Genomic DNA, 26,744 nt, shown 5'->3' with positions numbered 1-26,744 from the left:
TGGGTGCGGCCCTAGAAAGACAAAAAAACAAACAAACAAACAAAAAAAAAAATTAGAGAAGAGTTCCCATTGTGACTCAGTGGGCTAAGAATCCAACATAGTCTCTGCGAGGAGGTAGGTTCGATCCCTGGGCTCACTAAGTAGGTTAAGAATCTGGTGTTGCTGCAAGCTACAGTGTAGTTTGCAGATGAGGCTCAGAGATGGCGTTGCTGTGGCTGTGGTATAGGCTGGCAGCTGAAGCTCCAATTTGACTCCTAGAGCAGGAACTTCCATATGCCACTGTTGCAGCCCTAAATGTAAAAAAAAAGTATGTATATATATGTATGTATGTATGAGGATCACTTTTTGTTTGTTTGTTTTGGCTGTACCCACAATGAGGAGTTTCTGGGTCAGGGATCAAACCAGAGCCACAGCAGCAACCCAAGCTATAGCAGTGACAATGCCAGATCCTTAACCCACTAGGCCGCCAGGGAACTCCCTGAGGATCGCTTTTTTTTAAAAAAGATTTTTTAAGTAGCATCTTAAAGCTTTTTTAGAAAAAGTCTTAACTTCTAAAGAAAACAGAAATTTGTTTAGAAAAATTTTGTTTGTCTTTTTGAAATTTCAAAAAGACATAAGACCTTAAATATCAATTGGGTCAGCCTTGCTGTTCTACAAATGAGGAAACCAAAGTCCCAAAAAAGTCAAAGCAGCCAATCAAGATGAGGGAAATGACCCAGCAGCACAGCTGCCCAGCTAAGTGCAAAGGGCAGTTCTCCTAACTCTTGGTTCGTTTTTCCCATATTGTTCTGTGGGCTTCAGAAGACACTGGAAAAGTAACGATGACAAAAAAGAGAGTCTAGGGGCTCCCCGGTGGCTCAGTGGGTTAAAGATCCAGTGTCATCACTACTGTAGTGCGTGTTTGATCCCTGGCCCAGGAGCTTCTGTATGTCTGAGGCACAGCCAAAAAAACACAAGAGAAGTGGGAAGGGTCTAGGTCTTCAAAATCATTTATTCTGCATTTTATTGGGAGGCTGCTTCGTTTGACATTTAAATCATCAACCTTTCTCTGGGTGAAAACTCTGAAAAGGAAGGGATATTGCAACCTAGCCTAAGAAGTATGACAAAGTAAAGTTCAGAAATGTCACAAGGGTTAAAGCTGAGCATTCAGGCTACACAAAGAAGCCCTCAGTGAGTGTGTTGCCCCAGGAGCATTAGCCTGGAAATCAGTACCTCCCAGAACACCTACATCTGTCAATCAGAAAACATTAGGGTGGGAACTTTGGAAGCTAAATGACAAGTCTCCAAGTGAACTCTAAGGGAAATCAACTGTAAATTGTGCTATAGCACGATCTTCCAACATAACCATCACCATTGCTATCGACGTCACTGTTCTCCCTAGGCACCCACCAGAATGAATGGCTACATATAAAAACTTCATGGAGTTCCTGTTGTGGCTCAGCAGGTTAAGAACCCAATATAGTGTCCATGAGGAAGCAGGTTCCATCCCTGGCCTCACTCAGTGGTTAAGGATCCGGTGACCCCTAGTCTGGGAACTTCCATATGCTGCAGGTGTGGCTGTAAAAAAGAAAGAAAAAAAAAAGACAGACGACCCCAAACATCAGCAAGGAAATGGAGTGACCAGAATTTTCATGCGTTCTTGGCAAAACTCTAAAACGGAGCAACCACTTTGAAATAAGTTCTGACAGTTCTTCATAAGACTAAACGTACATCCACCCTGTGACCCAGCTATGCTTCTCCCAGGCATTTACCCAAGAGCAACAAAAACATATTCACCAAGAGACCTAGACAAGGATATTCAGAACAGCTCTATTCATGAAATCCTAAAACTGAGAAAAGCCCATCTGTGGGAAAATGGGTAAACAAAATATAGCCTATTCATACAAGGAAATACCACTCAGCTATAAAAAGGAGCAAGCTACTGGTATGTGCAACCATTGGACGACTCTCAAAAACATTACACTGGGAGTTCCATTGTGGCACAGGGGTAATGAACCCAGCTAGTATCCATGAGGATGTGGGTTCTATCCCTGGCCTCACTCAGTGGGTTAAGGATCTGGCATTGCCATGAGCTGTGGCGCAGGTGGCAGACACGGCTTGGATCTGGCATTGCTATGGCTGTGGCATAGACTGGCACCTGCAGCTCAGATTCGACCCCTAGCTTGGTAACCTCCATATGCTGCAGGTACAGCCCTAAAAAGACAAAAAAAAAATTACACTGAGGGGAAGAAGCCTCACACAGAGCACACGGGTGGAAAAATATGAATAGTTGTTGTCTCCGCTGGTGCCAGAGAGGAGGCAGGCATTGACTGAACAGGGGTATGAGGGAACTTTCTGAGGTGATGGTAATATTTCATGTCTTGAGGGGGGTCTGGATTACATAGATATCTGTATTAACAAAACTCAGCAAATGTGTGCCAAAGACCTCAGCGTCTCACAGCATATAAATCTTCCATCAAAAGAAGTGTAAGCAAATACTAAACTTTACTTAAATACGTGAGTTATGAAGTATTGGAGGGGTAGAGCGAGGTCTGCAGTTTACTTTGAAGTGCATCAAACTCATAGAAAATAGAGGGAGGGATGGATGGATGGATAGAGAGAGAGAGAGAGATAAAAAAACAAATAGAGTAAAATATTAATGGCAGAATGTGGGTAGTAAGTTAACAAGCCATCCCAATAAAATTCTTTCCATTGGGCTGCATGTATAAAGTTTTATAATAAAATGTCAGAGACGAATCCTTCAAGATTTAAGATTTTGCTCAATCTGTATTAGCAAACCACACGCAAACACACGTACACGCACACACACTACCTTGTGCTCTGGAGTCTCCAGTCCTAGATGTAAAGCTCACTGCTTTGAACTCTAAGGGTCCTGTGAGGCTGCACAGGAGGAAAGAGGGAGCCCCCCAAGGCTCAGTCCTGCCGGCTGACCAGCTTGGGCTTCTGTCCTAGAACTACTTCTTAGAAGATATCTAAACTCTCTTCCCAGCCACCAAATGGCTCATCATCACCCGCCTCTGCGAGGTGGGAGGAGGTGCAGAGAGGACCAGGTAAAGCATCAGCCGCTCCCTGACTCCTACGAAGTGCTCAGCCCGTGGACCTCTCATCCAGCTGGTTGCTCAGCAAGCGATGCTCAATTTAGTTTGATAACAGGTTAGCTTCCACCTACTAGATAGTTCTTCACTTAGAGAAAACTCTGCTTGAGAAAGACCATCTTTGGCCACATGCTGTTTGAACATCCTAGCTTCCTTCAGAGTTTTTCAGGTAGAACGACCTGGCGGTGCTGTGGGACTCGAATGAGAAGAAATGTCCATGGGCTTCGTACATAGCCACCGCTCTGTATAAATCAGAGCAGACAAAACAGTTGGGGCCCCAGTGTTCCTTGTTGGGGTTTGTAATTTTTCTGATTTTAAACACACACACAGGGAGTTCCCATCATGGCATGGCGCAGCAGAAACAATTCCGACTAGGAACCATGAGGTTGCGGGTTCGATCCCTGGCCTCGCTCAGTGGGTTAAGGATCCTGCGTTGCCATGAGCTGTGGTGTAGGTCCCAGATGCAGCTAGGATTTGGCGTTGCTGTGGCTCTGGTGTAGGCTGGTGGCTACAGCTCCTATTGGACCCCTAGCCTGGGAACCTCCATATGCCGAGGGTGTGACCCTATTAAAAAAAAGAGAGAGAGAGAGGAAAACCACACACACACACACTCACACACACAAACACACACACAAACACATGCACACGTGTACCAGTGCTTTCCCACTATTGAAAGGATGCCTTGAAGGGCAGGCCAAATGCTCTTGTTGGTTTGTTCTTATATATTTTCTCTTAAGGATCTTCCACCCCTCATCCCTCCATAGAGTAACTGCTTCATCAGCCTTTCCTTGGCCGGCACAGAGCCCTGACTTGCTAAACAATAAATGCTCTGTTTCTCACCACTGTGCTCTTGCCAAAAAAAAAAAAAGCGCCCTTTATACCATGCCAAGATTAAAACCTTCTCCTTGTTTTATACGAAGCCCTGTGTTTCAATGTTATGAATTCTTGGAGGAAACCATACTCAAGGTAGCCCAAATTGTATATATAGCACACTTTTGCAGGATATAACTATAAATATAACTATATTGGGAAAAAAAAAGGTTGTCCCTGGAGACTGTGTTCCTTTGGCAAAGCCAGAGCACCCCCAAGCAAGAAAGCCTGGCATGTTGGCAATCACAAGCAAAGCCACCAGCATGCTCTGATTAAACACCCCCCACCCCCCAGCTCCCCGCACCTTGCCTGGTAAGAACATTCTCTTGGCAGTTTCATAAATAGTGTACATTGCTTTACAACCATTGCCTCTGATTGAAGGGGTTTGATTATGGTTTCAAAGAACAGCCCATAATAAGGAAATTTCAGAATTGAGAACCAAGGTAGCTTGCGGCTGCCAACCAAATAGCTGCCTTGCAAGTTGATTATAAAACTGCATGTTACGTGAGGGCGTAGCTGGCCGTCTCCAGAGGAAACCCCATGTGCTATTTATCTGATACAAGGTTGGGCCTGATTGATCCTCTCTGCCGGGGAGCTGAAGCATAAGTGGACATCATACTTCACTCCACCATACCCAGCCCATCTCTCAGCACATAGAGAAGCCCTTGATAAAAGTGGATCTGACTAAACGTTAAGGTTTCAGGATGGAGGCAGGATGGTGCAGTGTTTGCATACACAAGATCTGGAGGCTTCTAAGTTCAAATCCTGGCTCTGCTCCGTCCTAGCTAGGCAGACTTGGACAAGCTATTTAACCTCTTGTTTCCTACAAGTATGGAGCCAGGGGACAAGAGCAGCCTCTGGACCAGTGTCCAGAACTCTCCCCCATACTCGCTCCTCACACGTCTCAGCAGAGGCTGAGCTGTTGCCCCAGCTCTGAACTCCTGGGTCTGTAAACTAGATCTTGATACTCACTACTCACTCTTCCAGCCTGGTGATTTGTGTGTGTGTCTGTATAATCCTTGGGTATCAGGTCTTGGATATGTCTAGACTACAAACGAGCTAGCCCTTTGCCTCCCAGCTCCTTCACTGCCCAGTAAAAGCTCCTTACTAAAGGCTGATTCTCTTAGAGACAGCAACTAGCACAGGGGCTGCCACAGGGCACGGAGTAACTCTTGGGTGAACAGAGGAATGTGTTTGGGGGTAACACTTGTCCTCGTTTCCTGAGCTCCTGTCCATGCAGAGGGGGCTGCACCAGCACCAACATAAACACACTTCACTTCCCAGCCCGTTTTCTCCCATCCTCACCAGGAAAGAATGGCTAAAGCATCACACTGGGACATTTAGGGGAAATCATTGTGGCGATGTGGACTCAGCTCCTCCCTCTGTCATCTGGTGAAGGGTCTACTTGAGGCAGGAGGCCTGCTTTTTCTGGAGATAAGCCCACTGGCCACAGAACAAAGCCGTGTTCTCCAAGATCAGCTTCACCTGGACCCCAGCACCTACGCCGCAATGGCTAGAAGGAGAAATTTGGAAAACTAGAGCAGCCAGGAATCCACAGGCACACAAAGAAAGTTCTTTTTCTTTATAGCTTCATGGCAAAATGACTCACAATTATTCATTTTTAAGGCATGACTTCATCCATTGCTGTGGGCATGGCCAAAAAAAAAAAAAAAAAGAATTGCTTAGAGACACCCTCCCCTATGGCTTCCCCAGAAAGAAGCTTTTATACTCTCAATAAAGAGGTGAAGAGGCCAGGCATAGGGGGTTGGAGCTAACTCTGTTCTGCTAAGCTCAAGCAATTACTTAAGACAATATCATCTGACTTATTTCAAATATTATGATACTCTCTCAATCCATCCATGTTGCTGTAGATGGCATTATTGCATTCTTTTTTAGGGCTGAGTAATATTCCATTAAATATATATCATATGACATTGCTTATATGTACAATATTACAAAATGATACAAATGAACTTATTTACAAGGTAAAAACAAGCTCACAGACATAGAAAGCAAACTTACATTTACCAAAGAGGAAAGTTTGGGGGGGAGGGATATATTAGGAGTTTGGGATTAACATATACACATTATTACATATAAACAGAGAAACAATGAGGAGTTGCTGTACAGCACAGAGAACTGTACTCAATATTTTCTAATAACCTACATGGGAAAAGAATCTGAAAAAGAATATATATATATATACATACATATGGTCATATAACTAATATCAATAACTTTGCTGTACACCTGACACTAACACAACATTATAAATCAACTATAATCCAATTTTTTAAAAGCCCTAAAATATTAAAAATAAAATAAAAATTAAAAAGGGAATATTATCAGCCCCAAAGAGGGACTCCCTTCCCCACCCCCATGCCCTTCTTCTTCTCTAACTGCAAGTCATCGGAATTAAACCCTTATTCATCCTGATTTCTGGGTGAGAGATGCACATTACACATACCTGGATGCAGGCTAAAACGTACAGGCACGCCAATGCTTTTTTCTTTTTTCTTTTTCTTAAATTTTTTTATTTTCCCACTGTACAGCAAGGGGATCAAGTTATCTTTACATGTATACATTACAATTACATTTTCCCCCACCCTTTGTTCTGTTGCAACATGAGTATCTAGACAAAGTTCTCAATCCAATGCTTTTTTCTATTTAGATCCTACTCAGACACCGAGAACCTGAGGGTCCCTGTGCCCCTGGGAAGTCCTCAGTGGCCAGTCCCGGGCCCTCCAGGAGAAGAGAACAGCCCCTCTGCAATCCTCTCCCCTCCTCAGCGCTCCTTCATTAGGAGGGCATTTAAAGAAGAACGTCAGCTGACAGGGCTCTTTGAGGAACTTTTTCCATTCCTATAAGAGAATTTTCCCAGGGAGGATTTTCCACCGTGGCTCCGGGGTTAACGAATCCAACCAGGAACCCTGAGGTTGTGGGTTTGATCCCTGGCCTCGCTCAGCGGGTGAAGGATCCAGTGTTGCTGTGGCTGTGGTGTAGGCCGGCAGCAACAGCTCTGATTAGACCCCTAGCCTGGGAACCTCCATGTGCCTTGGGTGCAGTCCTAGAAAAGACAAAAAGACAAAAAAAAAAAAAAAAGAGTATTTTCCCAGAGAGTTTCCCAGTGGTCTAGGGGTTAGAATTCAGTGCAAGAGCCTGGGGTTCAATCCCTGAGCCAGGAACTGAGATCCCACATCAAGCCACTGCACACCTTGAAAAAAAAAAGGAATCTTCCCGAAGGGAAATTTCCACCACTGCCTTGGCTTGTTTGGTGCTTTCACTTTAGTTTGCAGCTCTCCCTTTGTGGGAAATCAATCAAGGAATATTTAATTAGCACCTACTATGTATCTATCACTTGGAAAAGCTCTGAGTGAGAAAAAAGGGGGCCAGAGGCATAATCTTCACACTCAAGGAGAAGGTGACCTATTTAGGAAGAAAGAACTAACACAAAACAATTAAATGCTACACCACCTGTATCTAAATAAGGGAGCAAGTAGAAGGAAACTCTATCCTCAAAGAGATAAAATATGTCTGAGGACTTAACGATGTGTAGGATTTAAACAAGGAGAGGAGAAAGGTCACTAAATGCAAGAGATTATATAATTAGGAGCACTAAGGAGACTGCACCAATTAGAAAGAAGCGAACACCCTAGGAAGCCTTGGGAAATAGGGTGATTAGAGACCAGAGTGCGGAAAGTCAGAGACTTCGGTAAACTGGAACACAGCCCTGGCATCTTCTTCACTTCATAATTTTAGATTTTCCCTTAAATTCTTTCCCTGGGAAACGGGGCATATAGCACTAGGTCCTGGTGGCTGAGATTTCTGGAATGGTGTAATGTATGCTTTTCCTAAAATTCTGTTTAGAGCTGTGAATATTGTCCTTAAAAAAAAAAAAAAAAAAAAAAAAAAAGCATTGTTAAAACAACCCAAGATGGAGTTTCCATCGTGGCTCAGCAGTTAATGAACCTGACTAGTATCCATGAGGATGTGGGTTCAATCCCTGGTCTCATTTAGTGGGTTAAAGATCTGGCATTGCTGTGCGCTGTAGTATAGGTTGCAGACACGGCTAGGATCCTGCATTGCTGTGGCTGTGGCGTGTCCAGCTCCAATTTGACCCCTAGCCTGGGAACCTCCATATGCTGCAAGTGTGGCCCTTTAAAACGCACGCGCGTGAGCGCGCACACGCGCACGCACATACACACACACAATCCAAGAGCGAAGAGTAAAGACAATCATTTTAATGGCTCTTTAGGGCAACTGTTTTCACCCTGGCTCCTCTGAGCCCTTGGATTCCACAGGGAGGCCTCCTCGGGGCACCTTGGGAGATGAGATGGAGATAAGACCACTAGGGCCTGGATGCCTGGGAGCTACGGGGCTTTGATCCACTTGTTCTCTGGTTTCCTTTAAGATTTTTCAAACAAATACATAAATAAACCCCTGACGCAAAGAAGTCTTCAGTGACCAGTCATTTGTGTGTCATCAAAAGTACTTATCAATTTATTGGTGTTGAATTATCCTTTTAAGGGCGCGCGCGCACACACACACACACACACACACACACACACACACACACACACCCCTGTAAGTATAATACTACTGACAGATCTGTTCTTTTTTTTTTTTTTTTTTTTTGTCTTTTTGCCTTTTCTAGGGCTACTTCCACGGCATATGGAGATTCCCAGGCTAGGGGTCTAATTGGAGCTATAGCCACTGGTCTTCGCCAGAGCCACAGCAATGCCGGATCCTAGCCGTGTCTCCATCTACATCACAGCTCACAGGCAACGCAGGAGCCTTAACCCACTGAGCAAGGCGGGATCGAACCCGCAACCTCATGGTTCCTAGTCGGATTCGTTAACTACTGCGCCAAGACGGGAACTCCCTAGATCTGTTCTTTTTTAAAAACTTTTTTTATTATAGTTGATTTACAATGTTCTGTCAGTTACGGCTGTACAGCAAAGTAACCCAGTTATACATATATACAGATTCTTTTCCTCATAATATCTCCCATCATGTTCCATCACAAGTGACTGGATATAGTTCTCTGTACTATACAGCAGGACCTCAGTGCTTGCACACTCCAAATGCAATAGTTTGCATCTACTAACCCCAAACTCCCACTCCCTCCCCCTCTGCCTTGGCCACCACACATCTGACAGATCCATTCTACTTGTTTTTCAAGAACTTGCTGAATGCCTCCGTGTACTTTGCACCTACTAGTCAGCATCATATAAGGGGTGAAGCCAGTTTGGTTAAATTCGGCCTTGAACTCCAGGATAATGAAACAGATGTGATGGTGACAGTGATGATGATGACGATGGCACCACTGAGCCCTTCCCATGTGCCCAGCACTACACATCACCTAATTACTTAATGTAATTTTTGCCATAGTCTTACAAGATACTATTAAACTGAGGCTGACGAAGGTTTAAGAGAATGGCCCATGGTCATGCAGCTAGAAAAAGGCAGAAGCTAACCTCAAAGAGCTCACTGAGAATCACAAGGATGAATTGGCAAGGTTTTATAACAGACAAGGTACCAGAAACATTCATTTGTTCTTTAAATGTTATTTTACCCATGTAGGCATGTTCTGAATTTTTTCCCTTCAAACTTGCTCAAACTTAGAGGTTAAATAACCATCCTCGCCTAACCAGGGAGGGACCACCCACCATATTTCTCCTTGCCTTGTCTTACATTCCTGCTCAAGCCCGAGACAGCAAATTCAAACAAGAACATGGAGACAAGACCAAAGTCTACTTTTAGAGAAAAGAAGAACTACCAGACTCAAACACTGTATATTTTTCAAAACATGCTGACTATTAACTTCATCTCATAGCTAGTGACACACACCCTGTAACATGGTTAGTCCAGAACCCAAGCTCAGAAATCACATTATTTGTTAACAGGATTTGGGTACTTGCCATTGTCACACTGCAATAAAAAAAAAGAAGAAGAAGCATCTCTAAATTGCTCCTGGAAGAGGGGGTTTCCTCACAAAATTGCCCGGTTGCACCATAAGTTATCATTACTCTTACAATCACGAGGAAGGAAATCAGGCATACTTTGCAGAAGTCAGCGAAATTAACTGGGCCCTAAGCAACTTCTTATTTGTTGGTGTCAGAAACACATTATCCACAGAGGCAGGAGGAGAAAGTTAAGACTACAGGACACCGCCAAGATGTTCCTTTGCTGGAGCGCTTCAGTACACTGTCAATCCCACCAGGAGGCTTTCAGAACATTTGTCTTCCTCCTATGAATCACGTTGTATTGCATTCAAACCAAACCAAAGTGCATGATTAGCATAAAACAATATTAGCATAAATAGAAAGAGAATCAGGATTTTGAGGGGAGGGAAAAAATAGCTCATATAAGTGGCCTACTCATTTCAGTTGACTTCCCTGAAGCTGATAAACTGTGAAATTTCCATAACAATACAAGAATACAGAAAACAAACAGCTATTTTATTTGATAGGGAAATTGCATCCTGTTACTGGATATAAAATTCTACAGCATGTTCAATGGTGTTTTCAAAGCACTGAAAATGTAGACATATGTTTTCATTTTTAAATCCAGCTGTAATGTAAATAATAAATCCACCATAATTTGGCTGGTCCAGAGACTGCTGGCATCATGAACTCAGAAACCCAGAGACATAAATGTTCTACTTCTCTTGCTAGGCACTCAGCCAGAAGTCCCTCTAACTCTGAGGATGCTAAAACATGCCCTCTGCTCCATCTACATCTCTGCCTTGTTCAACAGTCTTCTGGAGCTCCCTGTTGCTATTTGCACCACAGATGCTCTCTGACACCCTCCTTTCTCCCTTGCCTGTATCCTTTTTTATTTCTTCCTAAATAAAGGATTTTTATATTCTCTCCTAACTCATTCAACAATAAATCAATCCCATCTTCCCTCAGCTCCTCAATGTGGTCCATTCTGGTAGACTGATGGAGAGAGGGCTGCACCCTTCCATTCCCTGTAGGCTTGCCTCTTGAAATGTGATGTGGCAGCCCCTCTTATCATCATCATCACTGTCCAGTGGCAAGCAGTGCAGGTATCAGAAGACAAGACCAAGACTGACCCTTAGGAAGCCTCGTGTGTTTCCACTTTCTCTTGAAATTCTGCCATCCATGTGGGAATAAGCCAGTAGCCTTCAAGCGGATGAGAGACCACAAGGAGGACAGTCAGTCTCCAAAAGACCCTTCTGGTCAACCCAGGGGGTGCAGCAGACACATGAGTAAGAGTAAACCAAAGCTGAGGCCAGCCCAAATTGCCAACCTGCAGAATCATATGCTAAATGTAAGCTTCTATGTTTTGGGGTGTTTTGTTACACAGCAAGGGTAAACGGATACATCTTGTTCTCTTCTTACATCTCTGCACTACTCACACCTGATGGTACACTTCACTCTTCCAGAAATTCCACTAAAGAGAAATTACTTTAAAAAACTGTTTCAAAATTCTCCATAGATTATCTGATATTCATTAAGCTTCCCAATTTTAAAAGCTAAAAAATATTTACTCTTGTACAAATGTAATTTATTAATTTCAGCCCTGACAAATACCTGCAGAATTTGAATCACAGCTACTGTGAGACAGGGGTTCTCAGGCAGTGTTTATATCATTATAAACAACAATTATCCAAACTACAATATGCATAACCACTTGCTTCCCACTCCAAAAGTTTATCTTCCAACATGTGATTTAATTGGTTTGTGACTCTAAATTAAATGTGTATATTACATTCACACCTTTATCATTGAAAAATCCCACTGCTGCACACATAGGAAGAATTGAATCCTTTTGGCTTACATTGAACTCAACTTGAATATTGTTATAATTATTTATAGAATATATATTGAAAGACTACATCAACATCTTATGAACTTTGCATACATTATCTGTACTTATTTTCAGTTTCAGGGGCAATCAAAACGAGATTGAAAAAATAATTTAGTTTGATGTAAAACATATTGTTAGAGGAGTTCCTGTCGTGGCACAGTGGTTAACAAATCCGACTAAGAACCATGTGGTTGCGGGTTTGATCCCTGGCCTTACTCAGTGGGTTAAGGATCCGGCGTTGCCATGAGCTGTGGTTTAGGTCGCAGTCTCGGCTCAGATCTGGCGTTGCTGTGACTGTGGCGTAGGCCAGCGGCTATAGCTCTGATTCAACCTTTAGCCTGGGAATCTCCATGTGCTGTGGGTGAGGCCCTAAAAAACAAAACAAAACAAAAAGAAAGAAAGAAAAGAAAAAAAGAGAGAAAGAACAGTTGGGGTGGATTTAATACTAACAACAACTTAAATTAAGATAGAGGTTTCTTTCTTTCCCAAGTAAAAATGCAGGTGTAGGCTAACGAGGTCTGTAAAATGGCTTGCTCCCTGAAGTCCTTAGGAACCCAGGCTCCTTTCAGCTTGTAGCTCTGCCATTTGAGCCCTGGCCTCATGGTGCAAGATGGTAGTTAGAGTTCCAGCTATCACACCCACATTTCAAGCAGCAGAAGGAAGAAAGAAAAAAAGGCAAAGGGTTCATGCCAGCTATCTTTTAAGAAAAATTACCTGGAGGAGCTGCCAAGATTAAATCCCATTGGCCAGAATTTAGTCCCATGGCCATATTGAGTCACAAAGACATCTGACCATGTCCTTTTAAAAAATTGGTTATGTGCCCAGCTATAATAAGGAGTTTAAGAGGGAAGAACAAATATCAGAGTAGGTAACTAGTGACTTCTCCAGAATATGTTTTATGTTGGGGACATGGTCTGTAAATTTTCCCAGACTATAAAACTTCCCATAATATGCCAGTTTTCCATTTTTGTTCTTGTTTTGCATAATAACCTTCTCATGGACAAGCTCTATCTATAAATTCCCTCTGCATAGAATGGTAGAAAGAGATTCTTCCCTAATTAGGAATCTCTTCTGTTGAACATGAAAAAGCACCCTGCCAAAATTGGCTTAAGCCATAAGGGGGTTTATGGGCTTACTTCAGTAAAAAGTCCATAATGAGGAGTTCCCACTGTGGAGCAGTGGCTTAAGGATCAGGTGTCATCTCTGCAGCAGCTGTGGTCACTGCTGAGGTGAGAGTTTGATTCCTGGCCTGGGGAAACTGATTAAGGGTCAAAAGTTGCTGCAGTTGTGATGTAGGTCACAGCTGTGGCTCAGATTCAACCCAAAACCCCGGGGACCTTACACATGCTTTGGGTGTGGTCAAAAGAGGAAAACAAAGTCCAGAATGAGATTCTCTTCCAGAATGGTTTGATTTAGCCTCCACTGATGTCTTCAAGACACCTTTTTTCTTTTTTTTAAATGTTATTGAAGTATAGTCAATTTACAATATTGTGTTAACCTCTGATGTACAGCAAAGTGACTCAGTTATACATACATGCATACTCATTCTTTTTCAGATTCTTTTCCCATATAGGTTATCACAGAATACTGAGTAGATTTCCCTGTGCTACACAGCAGGTCCCTGTCGACCATCCATTCCACGTACAATAATTTGCATGTGTCAATCCCAAACTCCCAGTCCACCCCCGCCACCCAAGATCCATTTTTGCCCACCTCTCAGCTGGGTTCTGCATTCTTCCATGCACTGGCCTAATTCGTGGTCTACATGTGGTAGCAAGGTGGCAACAGTAGCACAAGTCCACGTGTTTTCAGGTTCAAGTCCCATGGGAAAGAAAAGTTTCACTGTGCATGGCTCGGATTGAGTCACACAGCCAATGGGTGAATCAATCTCTGTAACCAAAAAGAAAGCAGTGCTACTCTCTTTAGGCCAATCAACCCTTGATGCTAGCTTTGGATTTGATACCTTTAGAAAAAAAAACATGTGGCCTGAAAGTGGGTGGTTTCCCAAAGAGAATTTGGGATATCATTTTACACAAAATGATATTTTACATCAGAAATGCTAAGTGGACATTGGCCAAACAATGAATCTGTTATGGAAATATTTCACACATAACACAAAAACTCAACTGGTGTTTTCCATGACTCAAGATATAACCACTTCCCAAGGTATTCATAGGACCTTGAGGCTAAAGAATAAAACCTACTTCATAGGCTTGATATGATAGTTAAATGATATAACACATTTTAGAAAATATACAGTGTAGGAGCTCCCGTTGTGGTGCAGTGGAAACAAATCTGACTAGGAACCATGAGGTTGCGGGTTCAATCCCTGGCCTCGCTCAGTGGGTTAAGGATCCGGCATTGCCATGAGCTGTGGTGTAGGTTGCAGATGCAGCTAGGATCTGACATTGCTGTGATTGTGGTGTAGACCAGCGGCTACAGCTCCAATTAGACCCCTAGCCTGGGAACCTCCATATGCCACGGGTGCGGACCTAAAAAGACAAAAAGACAAAAAAAAAAAAGAAGAAAGAAAGAAAATATACAGTATAAAGTCTCCAAGCAGGAATGGAACTTGATACCATTCTGCAGGTGCTGCAAGACCGGCCCACTAGAAAGTCACATCATTGTCATCACCACGGTTACCGACATTCAGTGGTGCCCAATCAAGGAACTGATGAGACCCTAAGCCAGGGCTTTTTGCCCTTCCCTCATTTCGTCTATTTCACCTGCTGAGTCTTTTCTGTATCTACTCTGTTATATCTCTTTTATGAAAACTTTTCTGCCAAGACTAGAGAATTCTTAGCCCCTTTGTCTTCAGTGGCCCAAAGTTCTCATTTCGTGAACCAAGTTTTCATCATGTGAATTTCTAGGTAAATTTGCTACCTTCCAGCACAGAGGCTCAGGGAAACTACAAGCCACATCAGTTCTGTAGATGAGTTCCTTCTATAATTCCTATGCAGTTCTTTCTCTCTCTGTCCCCTCCCTGAAGGAATCTGGGGAGAGGTTTTACACACCCTGAGTTTGGGAAGGAAGCGATCAGTTTTCTGGTCTCCTGCCCCCTACCCCGAATTGTCTGATATTTCCTCAGCAGCAGTGTCCCAGCTCTCCAGTGCTTCTCCTCTTCATGTTCACCAACTGGATGCAACAGCTCTTTGTGTAGTGAATGACAATAATTATCTATCCCAAGTGCTTCTTGCATATTATTCATTTGTCTCTCAAACCTGGCCTGTATACAATTTATTAGTCCCATATCATGGGCAAAGAAACTGAGCTCAGAGCTTTTCAAGGATTGCCAAACATCTCATGAAGGTGATAGGGATGGAGTAGGATAGTTACACAGGTAGTGGTAGGAATCCCAGTAGAGGACCATAAAGAGGGAAACCTAGGGAATTTTGGGAGACCACTGAAAGTTAACAATCGCTCAAGAAAACCATCAGAACAAAGCAGGCTCGCTTAACTATAAAACTATAAATAAAATCATGAGATATGCCTTAGGTCATTAAGTGAAAGATAAGATGAGGTCTGCGTTCAGGTTCAGCAAGATAATAATCCTTGGACCAAGGAGAAGAATTTAAGGGAAAGGTGACATTCCAAAGTAGAGACCCTCATTATATGGAATCCTGAGATGTTTCAACATATTGTAGCCTGTTACCACCCTTGTGCTGATTTGAATAAGCACCATAACAGCCCTAGTTTGACCTCATTAGGGTCAAATACTCTCTTACTGGATACGAAGGAGGAGCTAATGATGTAACCTGATGTCTACTCCAAGAAAGAGGAAGAGGCTGTCTTTTTCCCCCTCCCCACTTTCCTTGGATTATAAAAACGTAGCCCCTCTAATGCTGGGGCAGAGCCTCCTTGCCTGCTCCCCTGATGCTCTCACAAGCATCCTATCTGAATAAATCTATTCCTTGCTTATCACTTTGTCCCTTGCTGAATTCCTTCTACACAGACACAAAGAACCTGAACTTCAATAAATCCAGACACCCAGGTGGGTGATTCTAATTTTATTTTATTTTTTTCATTTTTTTTATTACTCAAATGAATTTATCACATCTGTAGTTGTATAACGATCATAACAATCTGATTTCACAGGATTTCCATCCCACAGCCCAAGCACATCTCCCCACCCCCCAAACTGTCTCCTCCGGAGACCATAAGTTTTTCAATGTCTGTGAGTTAGCATCTGTTCTGCAAAGAAGTTCCGACTGTCCTTTTTTCAGATTCCACATGTCAGTGAAAGCATTTGATGTTGGTGTCTCATTGTATGGCTGACTTCACTTAGCATGATAGTTTCTAGGTCCATCCATGTTGCTAAAAATGCTGGTATTTCGTTCTTTTTGATGGCTGAGTAATATTCCATTGTGTATATATACTGTAGGTTTAAGTCCCAATCTGTCTTCTGGCTGGGTTCGAGTCACAAGTGTTGTCAATTTCAAAGGTGGATGATGAAACTGATTTGAAACTAGGTGGTCTGATTCCAAAGTCTCTGCTTTCTGCTTTCTCCACTCTGATATGCTGCTATTAAAAAGCCATTTTGGAGCTCCTGTCCTGGCACAGCGGAAACGAATCCCAATAGGAACCATGAGGTTGTGAGTTCCATCCCTGGCCTCGCTCAGTGGGTTAAGGATCCGGCATTGATGTGAGCTGTGGTGTAGGTTGCAGATGAAGCTCAGATCCTGTGTTGCTGTGGCTATGGTGTAGGCCAGCAGCTGTAGCTCCGATTGGACCTCTAGCCTGGGAACCTCCATATGCCTCGAGTGTGGCCCTAAAAAGCAAAAAAATAAAAAATAAAAAGCTGTTTTGGAGTTCCTGTTGTGGCCCAGCGTGTTAAGAACCCAACATAATATCCATGAGGATGTAGGTTCAATCCCTGGCCTCACTCATTGGGTTAAGGATCCACCGTTGCCGCAAGCTGTGGGGTAGTTCATAGATGTGGCCTGGATCCCATGTTGCTGTGGCTGTGGTGTAGGCTGACAGCTGCAGCTCTGATTTGACCCAGGATCAGCCTGGGAACTTCCATAAGCCATAGTCAAAAAAAGGAAAAAAAAGGTGAGAGTGTATTTCTTAATAGACTCACAGATATAGAGAACAAACAAGTGGTTATGCAGGGCAGGGGCTGAGGTGGGGGGGTGCATAGGGTGGGGGAGTGAGAGATACAAAATATTGGGTGTAAGATGGGCTACAAGGATGTATTGCCCAACATGAGAAATATAGACAATATTTTGTTATAACTGCAAATGGAGTGTAACCTTTAAAAATTACATTTAAATTTTTTTTTTTTTTTTTTTTTTGCATTTTAGGGCCACCCTCTCGGCATATGGAAGTTCCCAGGCTAGGAGTCCAATTGGAGCTACAGCTGCCGGCCTACCCACAGCCATGGCAATGCAGGATCCAAGCTGCTTCTGCGATTTATACGACAGCTCCCAGCAATGCTGGACCCTTTAACCCACTGAGTGAGGCCAGGGATTGAACCTGCATCCTCATGGATACTAGTCGGGTTTTTTTCCACTGAGCCACAACAGGAACTCCCCCATTTTTTTTTTTTTTTAATTTTAAGTTACTTCTTAAAAATACCTATTGGAGGGGTTCCTGTCGTGGTGCAGTGGTTAACGAATCCGACTAGGAACCATGAGGTTGCGAGTTCGATCCCTGGCCTTGCTCAGTGGGTTAAGGATCCGGCGTTGCCGTGTGCTGTGGTGTGGGTTGCAGATGCGGCTGGAATCCCGCGTTGCTGTGGCTCTGGAGTAGGCCGGTGGCTACAGCTCCTATTAGACCCCTAGCCTGGGAATCTCCATATGCCGCGGAAGCAGCCCTTGAAAAGGCAAAAAGACAAAAAAACAAAAAACAAAAACCGATTGGGTGGAAAGCAATTTAGTTGTACACCTGATAAATTTTTTTCAGATAAAATTATAGTTATGTGTGATGCTTTTTCATAGGCTCACTGTCTCAAAACAAATCAGGGTCTACCAGAGGAATGACTAAGCATACTTCAAAAATACCCTTGACCAAACAAAGCAGGGCCAGGGTTGGAAGGCCTTACAGCTAGGAGCCCCTTTTAGAATAGGCTGAGCTCCAGAATACCATGAACAGAAGAGGCAAAGCACATGAAATAAAATGTAGATAGAGCAACATCATTTGCTTCTTTTTTAGATCCTACAAAAGCAGTTCTCACATGTTGGTGTATGTGTATCCCAGTTATGTGGACCTTTGTTAACAGGGCAGATACTTGGGCTCCAGGCCTGGATGATTCTGTGAATGCCTGCCACTGATCACATCTGGAAAACCACTGTCCACCATCGCAAAGCCCAATTTAGAATGCAAATAGAAAGAATCAGGAGTGGGCTGAATGGGAAATTGATTTTCCTCTTGAACACACCTTACATTTGAATCATTTGTTGCAGAAGTTCACTCTATACAAAAATCACCTGACCTGCAGCGTTTCTAGAAGGAGTTTTGATAAAGATAACACACCCACACACATATTCTTGGAAAAGACTGGATCTAACCTTTTTAACTGAATTCAATTTACAGTTTCATAAATTAATTTCTTACTGTGGGAAAGATCAAAATTTACAAGAAGCCTCCTGTGGATGATCTTATAGAAAGAAGAACCTTTTATAAAGCAATTAATTGCCTCTGATTTGTCTACTTTGAACCCTTGCTATTCATTTAAATTGAACATTCGCAAAGCAGGACGCACCTGACATCTGGTTTGTCTAAATACTTAGAAAGTCAAACTGTCTAATAATGAAGTTCCATTCTTTGTTCCCAAACATGTATGAGTGAGCTTTCAGGAAGTACTCATGTGATGAGAAGAGATAAAAACAAAAAACAAACCCAAATTCCATTGTTCTTAAATGCATTGTCCAGCTCTGTGTTTAACTTTCTTTTCTAATTGCTAAAGGCAATTTAAATGTTTGGGTTGGAGTTCCGGTCAAGGCTCAGCAGAAATGAACCTGACTAGCTTTCATGAGGACACAGGTTCCATCCCTGGCCTCAACCAGTGGGTTCGGTGAGATGTGGTGTAGATCATAGACACAGCTCAGATCTGCCGTTGCTATGGCTCTGGTGTAGGCCAGTGTCTACAGCTCTGATTTGAAGCCTAGCCTGGTAACCTCCATATGCCAGCGGTGTGGCCCTAAAAAGACCAAAAAAAAAAAAAAAAAAAAAAAAAGTTTGGGTCCAACATTGCCATATAGTTTGCAATTCCTTGCCTCCTGAAACCCTAGCCAAAAGGGCCTTCAGTTTTATGTTAAATTATCCCATTTGGTTGGCTGCCTTAATCAACTTAACTGATTATTGACCGGATCACCATTTCACTTTGTGCAGACACCTTATCAGGGCTCTTTCTTAGGCTCCTTTCTTCCTCTTTGTTAACCCTTCAGACTGTCTCCCATCCTACCTTTAGCAACTCTTCTTGGGTTCGTCTAAAAAAAAAAAAATAGTAATTTTGAGATTTTTCTTTCCTATTTGGGGGAGAGCTGACTCGAGGAAAGAGTTGGTGAGGTGACTGAACAAAACCAGTTGAACAGTTAATGCTTTAACCTTGCGGATAATTTATACAATAAACAAAGTCACATGCTCCCCTAATAATTTAGATGTAAGCAAATGTTGATTTATTCAGGAAGGCTACTGCCAGGAGCAAAGCCTGCAGCACTAAAATTTGAATTAAACTAGGACAGAAGCAGGCTAGTCTATAATAACATTTGTATAATTTTATTTTTGCCCTTGGCTCAGTTCATTTCCTCGTACAGTAGATGCATGAAATTGGTTCTTCAGCCACCTTTAGCTGATGCTCATTGATATCCGGGCCGGCTGGAAAGCAAGAGAATGCATCCTTCTCCAAGCTTTGTGTTTTTAGTCATCTGGCCTGGAATTCCTAGGTCATTTCTGACAATGATTATCTTTCTCTGAATTGTGTTTTCGGCAAATATTTCAGAATAACTTCGTTTAACCTCGAGATACGGGTTTTTTTCCTCCCCTCTCACTGTGAGGGGGCTCTTAGAACTGAGATTGTTAAATAGATGCAAATGTTGTGCTGTTTTTATTCCTTTATTCAAGCCTGGGGGCATGAAATCTGAGTTCCTCACCCTGCTTTCTGCAGGGAAAGAAGGGCCTTAAGGAAATTCTTTAAACGAGGGTAAAAAAATAAACATTAACTTGCAACAGTGAAGGACCAACCCCCCTTTTACTATTAACCTTTGACTTAAATAAAAATTAGGAACTGCATCTTACCACTTACCACTTTTGTTAGGGACTGAGGGGCCTTTGGAGGGATCGGGTTTAAGCCAGTCAACAATTTGCGAGAGCTTCTGCAAAGCAGGCAAAGTTTTCCATCCAAACTGAGAGAAACTTGGGTGTTTTTTTTTTTTTTTTTTTTTTTCATAGTATTTCCCTGCAATGTGACACGCACAGTTCACAAAAGAAAGCAGTCTCAAAACCCACAATCACTTCAAATGTCTCACGGTTTTTATTCTGTCTCCCTCATACTTTCAGGCAAAGTAACAGCTCTTCGGGGGTCAAAAGTTCTGAAATAAAGAATGTCTTCCCTTAGGTCAGGAAATCAAATATGCTAAAAATTTCTCCTTAACCTTTTGTTTAGAGGGAGTTCAGGGGAAGAATTAAAAAAAAAAAAAAAAATCCTGACAATTGGAAATGAAAGAATTGGTATTTGCGCTTTATGTGAAATCTGCATTTATCTCTCACTTCTTCCAGCTGAGAAGGTAAATAGCAGCCCTAGTGTTTTGGAGGCAAATATTGTTCTGTCCTATTCTTGGTAACAAAATCTGCTCCCAGGCCTTCTCCATCCCTGTCTGATTGTGCCCCGGGGCTGTTGCAGGCAGCCAAAGGAGGCTTTCAGAAAATCCAGGCCATGTTTTGACTTCATTACAAATTCCAAATAGAACAAGTTTTTGCCTGGCTTAGGCTCGGTTATGAAAGTTTCCCACAGCCCTCGAAAATATACAGAATAATAAATGGCTGGGCAGAGAAAGAGGAGGCAAGAGTAATTCCATCAAAGCTTCCCAGTCACATCATAAAAGCACAATTGCAAGAGCCAGGGAGCTTGTGTCACTAGGACCCAGAGATAAAATGTTTTGCCTTTGGCCCGAGGTCAGATGTTGGGGAAAGAACTTTGAGGTTCTGTCCTTTGTTTGCTGGCTGGCAGGGACCAGGGAGAGAAAGAAGCTTCTCTCCTGGGCCCATGGCCCCCTGGCCTTCCCCGGGGACAGGCCCGGAGACGTTGTGAAATCTTCTCACCCCCAAGCGGTGGTGGGAAGCTTCAAATGTTTTTTTAGGCCTTTCCAGCATAAAAGCAAAAATTGATGAGTTTCAGTGGCATAAGCTCTGAGGCACAAAGGAAAAACCCCCAAGGTGGTGGGTGTGAGGAGGAAACTTTTTATTGTCTTGCTCTGGATTTTTTTCTTTCATTTTTCTTTTCTTTTCCTTTGCTAGTCTCTTTATTAAGTCAAGATGTTATATGAAGGCACCAGTTAAATATTACAGGCAAGCTTCTTAAAGGAACCCTTTCCTCCTCTGTTACAGATGGGTCTCTAGTTTGGCCGTGTTCCTATCTCCATTCCTCTTCCTCTCTTCTCCCTCCTCCCAAGTCTTCTCTCACCTTTTTTTTTTCCCCCAGGGGAAACATAAGGAAACACTTCAATGACAAATTCTAAGAAGGTCATACCTTACCTTCCAAGAACTTTAGCTACTGATCCTGCGGCTTCACAAGCATACCCTCCTTTTACTGTAAGTCTCTTTTATTTTATTTTATTTTATTTTATTTTATTTTATTATTTTATTTCATTGGCTGCACCCTCACATGCAGAGGTTCCCAGGCCAGGGACTGAACCTGCACCACAGCAGTGGCCACTCCAGAACCTTAACCGCCAGGCCACCAAAGAAGCCCATGTCTCCCTTTTAGAAAACAAACTTCAAATGAATCCAACGATGGGGCACTTACATTAATTTTTCTCCCCAAATAGTCTGTTAACATATATGTCCCTCCTTAGAACCAGATTTCATTAGCTCCTTATTTTTGAAAAACCAATAAGGAGAGCCCGACAATTCCTAATCCATCACCCTGACATCGGATTGGTGGGCCATGGCTTTGGGACATCAAAGCCATTGATGATGGCTTCTCCATATGTGGTTTACAAGGCAGTCATCGCCATCATCCATGCATTAGCCACCATCCTCTTAGAATCGCCCAAATGATGAGAGAGGCAGTGGTTAGTGATTAAAGGCTGGGCATAAAATTGCCCCTGGACTCATTTTTAAAAAGTCTTTGAACATGACCAAAATTTTATTAATGAGCTTGAGCTGGAAAGAGCACTACTGTGTCTCTGTTTCCCACATTTCGGGAAACTTACAGACAGAAACATTAGATAGAATCTGGAAGAAAATGTTAATTTCTTTTTCCTGTTGATATACCACCTGGTAGAGAATATACACCTTAAAGATATAAAAAGGGAATTAGTAAGTATTTCTAATTTGACTAGACTAATAACATGAAGAGAAAGCATTTTATTAGAAAATCCACCATTGGCAGGGGGCAGTCTGCCCCTGCACATGCCTGGGTATGTGTCTATGTTAAGAGAGCGGAAGCAAAGTAGCCAAGAACAAGGTGAAAAGAAGTTCATTCATTGTCTCAAGGAAATAAAGACCTCAGACTCTTAAAGTGAAAATATACCATTGGCATCAGATACTAATCACAGGGTAATTATTTTTAGAGTTTTCTAAGACACAGGGACCCACAATACCCTTAGGCTAATATATGCACCTAGAGACTAACTCTGCCCTTGGTTGCATGTGCATTAGTTGTCCTTGTAGTGAATAAAAGCTGCTTTCCACGTTACTCTATCCTCCTGTTAGGAAAAAAAAAAAAAAATGCCACTTCAGAAGACAGGGATAAAAATACATCAGATTAAAAAACACTCCTCCAGGGGAATTTGGATGAAAAGTTAAGCTGGGCAACATCAAACTAGGTCCCTTCCTGTAAAATACATCAAATTCAAAGAAGTACTTTGCTTTAAGTTACTAATCTTTCTAACGAATCTCAGACTCCATCAGCCCAACTGATTTTTTTGGCAAGAACAGTTTTTACCAGTGTAAAAGCCAGCAAGGACTGGTTTAAAAGAAAGTACCCCAGATATGAATCCATTGCTAAAATATTTTCTCTCCGTGGTCCAAGGGGAAAGTCTTTGCGCGAGGAATTTCAAGCTTGGTTCAAGGAGTTCCCACACTGGAGAAGATGGTCCCATCAATCCAGGTAACTTGGTATTTGGGGATCTTCTCCCCAGAGGTGCTCCCTCCCGCCAGCACATTTCCTTATCACCGCCTGTAGTGAATGTAACACCCAGGCATCTCCCCAGACCTCACCGTTAACCCACCTTCAGCAGTGAAATATCAGATGCTGTGCCTGATGCTATGGAGATTTTTTTTTTTTAGTATAAAGATAATTCCTGACCTCATTTGACTACATTTTAGACGCCATGTACGTCCATATCTTATATCCATCTTACGAGCCATTCAACGTTGTGTAACTCTCTTCAGAGCTATATTGTAGTTAGAATTCTGTTTTCATTCATTCATTACTTAACTTACTTATTTTCTAATGATGCTTATTTTTATGTTTATTTACTTTTTAAGGCAACACCTTCAGCATATGGAAGTTCCCAGGCTAGGGGTCAAATCGGAGCTACAGCTGCCAGCCTACACCACAGCCACAGCAATGCCAGATCTGAGCTGCATCTGAGACCTACACCTACACTGGATCCTTAACCCACTGAATGAGGCCAGGGATTGAACCCACATCCTCGTGGTTACTAGTCAGGTTCTTAACCTACTGAACCACTAAGGGAACTCCCTTACTTATTTACTATTGAAGATGTACAAAATGCCAGGCACTGCTTCTAGGGGCTAGGAATCAGTGGTGAAGAAGATATAACATCCTGCTCTCTGGGAACTGATTTTCAACCAGGTAGAGACTTTAACAAACCAGCAAACAAATAAAGACAATAATTCCAGAAAATGATTAGTAAAATAAAGAAAGATGACAATACAGAGTGAGCTAACATGGATAGGAAGGCTTCACAGGGGAGGGAAACATATTCAGCTGAAATCTGAATCCTGAGAAAGACTCGGTTGGTGTGAATCTAGGAAGCTATATTCTGCCTGTTTCTTAGGCACGACATTTACTCATATTGTTGTATAGATTCTAGACCCTCACAGCCGGAACACTCACATGATTCCGAGCAGAAATCTTAAAGCCCGGGCACAGAGAGAACACTCACCTTTCACTTGCCAGCAGACCAACCCTGAGCATTATTTCTCAGCTGAGGGCATATTTAATTTCCAAATGTTCTGCATTTGTCTTCCAAGTTCCGTAGATAAGACCATCCCAAACTGCCAATTTTCAAGAACCCTTATTTCTTCTTTATCACAGAAATGCCACATTCCCTGATGAGTTGGCGTCAGCAATGATCATTCATTGCACAATTCACAATTATTTTCTTAAGTTCCTCTAAACAATCATCTACCTGCAAAGCGTGCTCGCTTTATTTCACTGGATAACTGACTTCAATGCTCCACAAGCAATTTTATGCTTGAGGAGAAAAATGCAGCAGTACTGCTATTTCACCGTTCAGGCAGCACACTCGCCACACCAGCCAGATTGAGAGATGATTACTTTAGCTTGTGGCTTACAAGAAAAGACTTCAGATCACATATTAATTTTTAAAATGTTTTTCTTAAGCCCCTTTTAGGCTTTATGGCAAACCCAGAGGCCAGGTTTAAAAAAAAAAAGGCAAAAAGGCATTATTATAATACGGTTTGTTCAAAGGAAGGAAAAGTTTACCATTGGCTTTCTCCCCATGTGGCATCTGGATACCTCCATTCTGGTTACTTAGGTGTCTGATGGTTTGTCAGAAAGCTAGCCATAACTTAGGCGCAAAACTGGACTCCATTAAAAAAACATTAAAAGCTGAGAGGGAGGCAAGTTGATGTGGCATGGCTCCCAGGAAAAAGGAAGCAAGAGTGCATACTGAAGCTTGGAAATAGAAAGTGATGTCCTCATAAAAACATCGCTCCAGGCTGGTGTGCCACTAGAAATTCTTCTGTCAGTTTAGAATATTTAGCTCTAAGGGATTTCGACTTTCAAATGTATCTTTGGATGCAAAATAGGCTGCACAGGAGGAGATAGCATTGAAGAAGGGAAAGAAGAATTGCTCCCAATTATGATCAGTTTACGTTAAGCTGAAGACTTTTTTTTTTTTTTTCCAGAGAGCATATTGGATCAGAAAGTGTGTAAGGGGGTTGGATCGCTACCTTGCTGACATCAAGGGATCTGCTGGCCTTCCTAACTCGAAAATGTTGCTGAGAACACATAGAGCTAAACAATATTAAAAGCTTCAGCACTACTGGTTATCAAGGGAAACTTTCAGCCTAATTGGAAAGCTCAAAGCTTCAGGCATCTGAAAGTTTGGTTTGGGGCTCTCCCACCGCCTTCCAAAGCAGTGTTTCCAATCAATATGGATGCTACTCGCCGCCCCATCACGAGGCTTATTAACTCCCCTGAGTTTTGTATTTGACTTGTTAAATTGTAAAAAGAGTTGGAGAAACAAACAGAAAAGAAATATCTCAGTCCCTAGCTGCCCGAATATAAAACAATCAAATAAACAAACTCCTGTGCTCAAAGAAAACTGGAAATGGCCAAATGGAAAAGACGTAGACTTGTGTTTTCATGCACAGAACAGGAGCGTCTTGGATGAACTTCCTTCACTTGATCTGTCCTTCTGGGTGTTAGGCAAAGACGTCATCTCTCTGGCTAGATTGAACTGTGTTAAGATTGAGTTATGATGCTATAGATTGCCCCCTAAAACCTAGAGACATGAGGCTTTTCCTCCCCAACAGATTGTGGTATTTTCAAGCCCAACTTAGCTACAAGCAATGGGTTGTGAACGCCTTGGTTAAAGCGTCCCAAAGAGATCCACAACAATCATTTTCTCAGAAACACTGTCATCTGCACTGGGAAAACGTCACAGTTTCCTTAACCAATCTCCTTGCACAGGATGGAGAGGGCAGAATCTTCAGCCTCTGGAGATGCTGCTGTTTATGGGATTGTGCGCTCCAGAGAACCCCTGCTGAAACCATCAGGGAGGGTGGAAATGCAACATGTTCAGAACAAGTTCTTCACTGGGTGTTGATTCTCCTCTTCTCCCAAATGTTCACCAGGCTGCCCTCGTCAGAGGCTTGAAAGGGAGCAGAGGAGATCTTAGCAAGATAAGGAGCTGCAGAAGCTGAATTACAGATCCAGTCCAGCACCTGCTCCTGCTCTTTGGTGTGAAGTTTCAACCTTTGGAACCAGAAGACAAAAAGCCTCCTTCGTGTCTGAGAGGAGAGAGAGACAGACCTCAATTTGAACCTAAAGACATATCTTTACTCACACTTTAACATTTCTGAAGTGAAAAGACATCTTACAGTTGCTGTCAACTAAAAAAAAATTTTAAACTTTGACAGTCAGATTATAAGCCAACTGAAACAGAAATTTTTAAGTTGAATGGCTGAGCAATAGTTATTTTTCTCTGATTAGAAAGATCTCTCTTTAAAGAAAAAGAGTAATAAACAAACCAACAATCTTCTATCTAAACCAACATTTCTAAAATTAACTTTTTTTTTTTTTTTGGCTGCACCCACTGCAGACAAAAATTCCAGGGCCAGGGATCAAACCCATGCCACAGCAGCCACATGAGCCACAGCAGTGACAAGGCCACATTCTTAACCAGCTGAGACTCCAGAGAACTCTGAAAATCCATTTTTACATGGTCGCTATTTTGTCAGTGGGAATACAGAGAACCTACTGGTTTCCCGGGCTATTTTCTTTCTTTCCTTATAGTATTTTCCTGTACAAGTCCTTACCAGAGTATGGTGGATATCTGCTTT

At 42.5% G+C, this 26,744-nt stretch overlaps 1 long non-coding RNA gene across 4 annotated transcripts in view; it reads right to left on the bottom strand.

Moving 5' to 3' along the window:
- Positions 1 to 15,793: 15,793 nt before the first annotated feature.
- Positions 15,794 to 26,744, bottom strand: part of LOC100514905 (uncharacterized) — a 36,286-nt gene continuing 25,335 nt past the window's right edge. For 2 of the 4 annotated variants that reach the window (XR_002345073.2, XR_002345072.2), the window contains one exon: positions 23,780 to 26,192. This is a non-coding gene — a long non-coding RNA (uncharacterized LOC100514905). Of the gene's footprint in view, positions 16,818 to 22,075; positions 22,670 to 23,779; positions 26,193 to 26,744 lie in introns of those variants that run through there. The other 2 variants (XR_014807787.1, XR_014807786.1) reach the window with 2 other exon arrangements.

Source organism: Sus scrofa, chromosome 6 (genome assembly GCF_054392235.1).
Source record: "Sus scrofa isolate SSC_HxYL_T2T_F1_AM1 chromosome 6, Sscrofa_HxYL_maternal_Yorkshire_Landrace_v2.0, whole genome shotgun sequence".
NCBI classification, from domain to species: domain Eukaryota; kingdom Metazoa; phylum Chordata; class Mammalia; order Artiodactyla; family Suidae; genus Sus; species Sus scrofa.
This window is presented reverse-complemented; position numbering and strand designations above follow the sequence as displayed.